This window comes from Numenius arquata, chromosome W (assembly GCF_964106895.1).
Source record: "Numenius arquata chromosome W, bNumArq3.hap1.1, whole genome shotgun sequence".
Taxonomy (NCBI): domain Eukaryota; kingdom Metazoa; phylum Chordata; class Aves; order Charadriiformes; family Scolopacidae; genus Numenius; species Numenius arquata.
Genome location: NC_133615.1, coordinates 27,872,789 through 27,880,549, shown reverse-complemented (window position 1 = coordinate 27,880,549; position 7,761 = coordinate 27,872,789).

The window sequence follows — 7,761 nt, the reverse complement described above, 5'->3', positions numbered from 1 at the left end:
AGCTGGATGCAGTACTCCAGGTAGGGTCTCACAAGAACAGAGTAGAGGGGCAGAATCACCTCCCTCGACCTGCTGACCACACTTCTTTTGATGCAGCCAAGAAAGCTGTTGGCTTTCTAGGCTGCGAGTGCACATTGCCAGCTCATGTTGAGCTTCTCATCAACCAAAACCCCAAGTCCTTCTCCTCAGGGCTGCTCTCAGTCCGTTCTCCATCCAGCCTGTATTTGTGCTTGGGACTGCCATGACCCAGGTGCAGGGCCTTGCACTTGGCCTTGTTGAACTTCATGAGGTTTGCCTGGGCCCACCTCTCAAGCCTGTCCAGGTCCCTCTGGATGGCATCCCTTCCCTCCAGCATGTTGACCACACCACAACGCTTGGTGTCATCATTAAACTTGATGAGGGTGCACTCAATCCCACTGTCCACGCCTCCACCAAAGATGTTAAGCAGCGCCAGTCCCAGTACCAACCCCTGAGGAATGCCACTCGTCACTGGTCGCCACTTGGACATCAAGCCATTGACTGCAACTTTTTGAGTGTGGCCATCCAGCCAATTCCTTATCCACCGAATGGTCCATCCATCAAATCCATGCCTCTCCAACTTAGAGACAAGGATATCACGCTGGATGGCGTCCAACACTTTGCATAAGTCCAAGTAGATGATGCCTGTTTCTCTGCCCTTATCTACTAATGCTGTAAAGCCAGCATAGAAGGCCACCAGATTTGTCAGGCATGACTTGCCCTTGGTGAAGCCATGCTGGCTGTCACCAGTCACCTCCTTATTTTCCATGTGCCTTAGCAGAGATTTCAGGAGGATCTGCTCCATGATCTTGCCAGGCACAGAGGTGAGACTGACCGGCCTGTAGTTCCCTGGGTCTTCCTTTTTTCCCTTTTTGAAAATGGGGGCTATGTTTCCCCATTTCCAGTCAGTGGGAACTTCACCAGACTGCCATGACTTCTCAAATATGATGTATAGTGGCTTAGCAACTTCATCCGCCAGTTCTCTCAGGACCCACAGATATATCTCATCAGTTCCCATGGAACTGTGCACATTCACGTTCCTTAGATGGTCTCGAACCTGATCTCCTACAGTGGGCAGTTCCTCATTCTCACATTCCCTGCCTTTGCCTTCTGCAACTTGGGCGATGTGGCTAGAACACTTGCTGGTGAAGATCGAGGCAAAAAAGTAATTGAGTACCTCAGCCTTCTCCATATCCTGGGTGACCAGGTCTTCTGTTTCCCTCCGGAGAGGGCCCACATTTTCCCTAGTCTTCCTTTTGTCACCGACATACCTATAGAAGCTTTTCTTGTTGCCCTTGATGTCCCTGGTCAGATTTAATTCTATCAGGGCTTTAGTCTGATCCCTGGCTGCTCAGACAATTTCTCTGTATTCCGCCCAGACTACCTGTCCTTGCTTCCACTCTCCGTAGGCTTCCTTTTTGAGTTTGAGTTTCTCCAGGAGCTCCTTGTTCATCCATGCAGGCCTCCTGGCATTTTTTGCCCAACTTCCTCTTTGATGGGATGCATCACTCCTGAGCTTTGAGGAGGTGATCCTTGAATATTAATCAGCTTTCTTGGGCCCCTCTTCTCTCCAGGGCTTTATCCCACTAGCAGATCCTTGAAGAGGCCAAAGTCTGTTTTCCTGAAATCCAGGGTAGCAAGCTTACTGTGCACCCTCCTCGCCGCCCTAAGGATCTTGAACTCCACTGTCTCGTGATCACTGCAGCCAAGGCTGCCCTTGAGCTTCACATTCCCCACCAGTCCCTCCTTGTTGGTGAGAACAAGGTCCAGCATGGCACCTCTCCTTGTTGGCTCTTCTGTCACTTGGAGAAGGAAGTTATTGATCCATTGCAGGAACCTCCTGGATTGCTTATGCCTTGCTGTGTTGTCCCTCCAACAGATATCAGGGTAGTTGAAGTCCCCCATGAGGACCAGGGCTTGTGAACTCGAGGCTGCTCTTATCTGGAGTGCAAGGGTGCAAGGGAGCTGGTGGGGGCTAGGGGGCAGACGTTCAACCCCCAGCTATTGCCTCCTGAGCCCTTGTCCCTGCAAGGTGGCACTGAGGCTCTGATCCCTCCACGGGCCTCCCTTCTCCAGGATTACATGTGAGCACCATTCTCCCACACAGACAGTGCTGGAGGGTTTTGGCCTTGTGAGACCAGACTAGTGGTTTTCTGGTTGTTTTTTCCCAGACCCTTTAGAAGCTCTTCCCAAATTTCCACAGGATGGCAAGCCTCAGGGTGGAGATGACTGTGCTGCCAGGCAGTGTGGCTTCTCCAGACTTGTTTGCCTTGTTTTGCCTGTCTGGGAAATTTGCATTAATTACCCTCCTGGTGATTCAGGCTCCAGCAGGAAAGTTCAGCCTCCTCCTCACCACGCACAGGCGCACAGAGCAGTTTGCAGGGCCAGCTTCCCCTTCCCAGTGCTGCCGAGCAGGGCTTCACACCCACCTGTGAGAAATGAGCTGAATTTTGCTTCAGCTACTTGGTATATTTCTATTTGTGTGCTCGGTTATAGCATCTAACTAATCCTTACAAGTACCCTGGAATGGCCCAGAGACTCTGGTTTACAAGAAGCCATTTAGGTAAGGAGAACCGAATTGATGGTAGACTGATAAGCGAACAAAGGACGGTGGAAGGTGATAAGTGGATAAAGGCCACCTGGGGGGTGACTGAAGAAAAGAAGGATATGGACACTAGATCAAGAAGATGACCACCAGGATGTTTGTAACTACTAACATTAGACAGTAGATATTAGCAGAGACTGTGAAACAATGTATTGTTAATTAAAGGTTTGTGTCTTTAGACGGTCGGGAAGAATGTGAGCTCCAACTTCTCAGCCAATGAGAAGAGAGACAGGTATTCAGGCGGCTGGGAAAGAAAGGTATAAAATATCTAAAAAACTAAAGATGTGTGTGCCTCTACTTTGAGATGCACCCGATTCAGCGCTGCTTCGTACAATAAACCTTTGCTCCAGTGACTTCGTCCTCTTTAAAATTTTAAGTGTGAGCCGGTGTTTCTCACAATTTGGGGGCTCGTCCGGGATCCAGCACTCCTGTTCCTGCGAGGTGAGACAGCGAAGAGGGGATGGCGCGCCCCGCTGATTTCAGTGGTCTCCAACCCACTGTCTCATCCCGTGAGGGGCAGCGGGTCCTATCCGGACAGAGGACTCCCGGAGCAAAGGAGGGGAAAGGAAGAATTGAGTTAACGGGGTTGAGTTACGCGCGGCAGCCGATAATTTCTGTGCACGGGACCCGGGTAAGAAAATTGACTGTTAAGTACTACTCGGGCGGCTGGGATAGTGGGATTGGGACTGTGTGTGTGAGACGCAGAATTGTCTGCGGAGCGAGTGTGGAGCCCTTCTAACTGCGGTTCCGTTTCTCCGCGAGGAGACCGGCCAGTGAAGGGGCGAAGCGAAACGGTTCCAGGTGAAAAAGTCCCACGGGAAAGTAAAATGGGAAATAGGCCTAGCAGAGAGAAGGCTATAAAGAATCAAGGACTTGAAAGTCCTGGTGCGAGCATTCCACCCGACAGTCCTTTAGGGGTGATGCTCGGGAAGTGGGGGCAGGGTTGCACCCGGGGAAAAGATAAAAAAAAAAAAACAATGATACAGTACTGTATGTTTGAGTGGGTGAAAGAACCTATTAGATCTGACCCACTGTACTGGCCGCAGTTCGGGTCAATGGAGAATTGGTTGTGCCAGGCTTTGAATCTCTACGTATGTAGTAAGACTCCAGTAAACCAAGAAGAAATTGAATACGCTTCATGTTGGAGGAGGTCTCACTCCTTATTCATGACAAAAGACCTTGGGGGAAAGAAGATTAAGAAGAGAGAAGAAAGTTGGGAACCTCCGGATCATTTGCCACCCCCATACAACCCTGAATTCGACGAAACAGAAGAAGATTGGGGGGGGGGAGGAGGAGGATAATGAACGGGAAGGGGGGGACTCTGTGAGACCGGGTGCCCCTCTGCTCGGGGAGACTCGGAGAACCCGGGTCACTGAATTAGATCAGATAGTAAGGGATGTTCGGAATTTTCCTTTGCTGTCTTGTAAAGGGGAACATAAGGAGGGTATGTTCCCTTTGAGAGAGGTACCCATGCCGGGAGCCCCGGGGGGGGGTAGGCTTTGTGAATGTACCTCCGACTAGCACCGAGGTGCGGGAATTTAAGAAAGAGATGAAAAAGTTATTAGAGGACCCTTTAGGGTTGTCAGAGCAGCTCGACCAGTTTCTGGGCCCTAATCTTTACACTTGGGATGAAATGCAGTTCATTTTAGGAGCCCTGTTCACACCAGAAGAAAGACAAACGATCCGGGCTGCGGGTATTAGAATTTGGGAGCGAGAAAATCCTCCCGATATCCCTGGGGGAGTCCTAGGGGAACAGAAATTCCCTGTGACCAGGCCTGCCTGGGATCAGAATAATGCGGAGGGGAGGAATAATATGTCTGATTACAGAAGATTAGTAATCAGGGGAATAAAAGAGGCAGTCCCAAAGGACAGAATTTTGATAAAGCCTTTGAAAGCACACAACAAAAAGATGAATCTCCTACAGATTGGCTGGAAAGGTTAAGGAGAAATATACAACAATACTCAAGAATAGATCCCGAGAATGATGTGGGGCGAGAGTTGTTGAAGGTTAATTTTGTCGCTAAGGCGTGGCCTGATATAAAGAAGAAGTTAGAGAAACTGGAAGACTGGCATGATCGGAGCTTGAATGAATTGTTGCGAGAGGCTCAGAAAGTGTATGTCAGGAGAGATGATGAGAAGCAGAAAGCTAAAGCTAAGTTGATGGTGGCAGCAGTGGAACAAGTAACGGGGCGGCAGCCTGAGAGAGGGAGAGAGAGAGAGAGAGAGAGAGGTGGTGTGAACGTGGCAGAGGTCCCAGCCGCGGGCCACAGCGTGAGCGCAGAGAATATAAGGTTCAACCGGCTGGGAGGGGGAACCCTCATGGGTGGCAAGTAGGTCCTAGAAGGTGTTTTCATTGTGGGAGAGAGGGGCACTTTAAGAGGGATTGTCCGATGAGGCAGAAGGAAAACGGAGTGTTTCGAGTAATGGAGCGGGATGATTATTCTTTAGAATAGGGGTGTCAGGGGCTCTACCTTCTGGGGTCGAACCATCACATTGAGCCCTTGATAAATTTAAAATTAAGACCCCAGAAGGAGGAATATGTATTCCTAGTGGACACAGGAGCAGAAAGAACAAGTATAACCAAAATCCCACAGGGATATGAAATTGGGGAACTTATGACGAACGTGGTTGGGATAAAAGGGGAAGGGTTTTCAGTCCCTATTGTAGAGCAAGTAACTATACAAGGGAATAACCGAGAAGTAAAAATGGACTTAGTAGTGATACCTGAAGTAGGAGCGAACTTATTGGGGAGGGATTTACAGATATTGTTAGGGATCAGAATAGTTCCAAAAGATGATAGGATGATGGTGCAGCTTTATAAGTTGACCACAGAGGATGAAAAAGTGATTAATCCAATAGTCTGGGTGGCGGAGGGAAACCGGGGAGGACTGGACATACCCCCCCCCCCAAAGTGGAATTAAAGAAAGAAAGTCAGCCTGTGCGTGTAAAACAATATCCTATATCTCTAGAAGGGAGGAAGGGGCTCCAACCTGTAATTGAGGGATTGTTGAAAGATGGTCTCTTAGAGCCCTGCATGTCTCCTTATAATACACCTATTTTACCCGTCAGAAAGTCGGATGGGAGTTGGAGATTAGTGCAAGATTTAAGGGAGCTGAATAAAATTGTTCAAACACGTCACCCGGTAATACCCAATCCTTATACATTGCTAAGCAAAATACCTCATGAACACAAGTGGTTCAGTGTAGTAGACCTTAAAGATGCTTTTTGGACCTGTCCCTTGGCGGTGGAAAGTCGGGACATGTTTGCCTTTGAATGGGAGGACCCGGTAACAGGGAGGAGGCAGCAATTCCGCTGGACCACGTTACCACAGGGGTTTACGGAATCACCCAACCTTTTTGGGCAAGTGTTGGAACAAATACTTGAGGAAATTTCGTTTTCCCCAGGGATCAAGCTGCTTCAGTATGTAGATGATTTACTAATATCGGGGGAAGAGGAGATGGAGGTTCGATCTGCAACCATCAAATTACTTAACTACTTGGGAGAAAAAGGGCTCTGAGTCTCAGAAACTAAGTTGCAGTTTGTAAAAAAAAAAAAAAGGAGGTGAGGTACCTCGGGCACATGATCAGCGAAGGGAAAAGGAGAATAAACCCAGAACGAATTTCTGGTATTGTAACAACTCCAATTCCAAGGAGTAAGAAAGAAATAAGAAAGTTTTTGGGCCTCCTTGGATACTGGTGTAAAAACCCAGGAAGGGAAATGGGTTCTCCCGGACGGGAGGAATAATAGAAAGGGTAGATTCTGATAGGGGAACCCATTTCACTGCTAGGGTATTGCAGCTGGTATGCACAGCTCTGGGAATTCAATGGGACTTCCACACTCCCTGGCATCCTCAAAGCTCTGGTAGAGTTGAGAGGATGAATGCAACTCTCAAAACACATATCACCAAGCTGGTAATAGAGACTAAGTTGCCCTGGACCAAATGCCTGCCCCTAGCCCTGTTGAGAATTAGGACTGCTCCAAGGAAGGATTTAGGAGTATCTCGCTATGAAATGCTATTCAGACTTCCATATCTGGGAAGGGAAGAAGGTGTGCCAATTCCTGAAACTAATGATGTCGTTCTTAAAAATTACCTGTGGGGGTTAGCCCAATCTCTTACAGATTTGAGACAGCGTGGATTGCTGCCTCAGACGGCTCCACTGGATTTCAAACTACACCAGATACAGCCTGGAGACTGGGTACTAGTGAAGTCCTGGCAAGAGGATACTCTGACTCCAGCGTGGGAAGGACCTTTCCTGGTACTCCTGACAACAGAAGCAGCTGTGCGAACTAAGGAAAAGGGGTGGACACATGCTACACGGGTAAAAGGACCAATAGCCCCACCTCCTGGAGAGTGGACAGTAACCCAGGGAAGTGATCCACTGAAATTGACTCTTAAAAGACAGAATTGGTAAAATCGAGATTAATGAAATAAAAGTGTAATACCTGGGGAGGTTACCAGCAAAGGTTCTAAAAACTAAAGCCAAGGGCAAGACTGGGTCAGTCTCTTCACTCCTCTTCTGTGAGCGGTCTCTGCTGCTGGCTGCAATCCAGTAGGCGTTGAGAGATGGGAGGGAAGGCTGTGCCAGACCTTGGCAGGTTTTATGCTACCATACTAATGAACCTTGTGACCATCCCTCTGTGTTACAGTCAAATGGAAGATAACCAATTTGTAACATTAGGGAATGAAATAGCAAAAAGCTTTAATTTGAGTAATTGTTGGGTATGTGGAAGCCCGAGGGGATCTGAAGAATGGCCATGGGTAGCCCGGCCTGTGCAGCCTAAGTGGCTGGTGAGTAGCTTAAGTACAGTACGCCATGGAACAAAGGTCTGGGCAGAAGAGGGAGCTGCATGGAAAATATTGTACCCAGGAAAAGGGAATTATTGCCTGAACAGAACCAGATCGGGAGGGAAATATTTAGGGAAAAGTGAATGTGAGTGGACATTATCACCAGGAATGGATTGTTATGACTCACTGTGTACTCCTTATAATTGCCGGAGGTACCAAGGAAGATGGAACCAAACACACATTAAGCTTAGAGATGGCACCTGGGTAAGATGTTCCTTCCATGAACCTTGGCATGCTGGTTGCAGGGCAGCGGCAAGAGAGATTGGCAAAAAGGGGGGTTTTAAAGATTCTC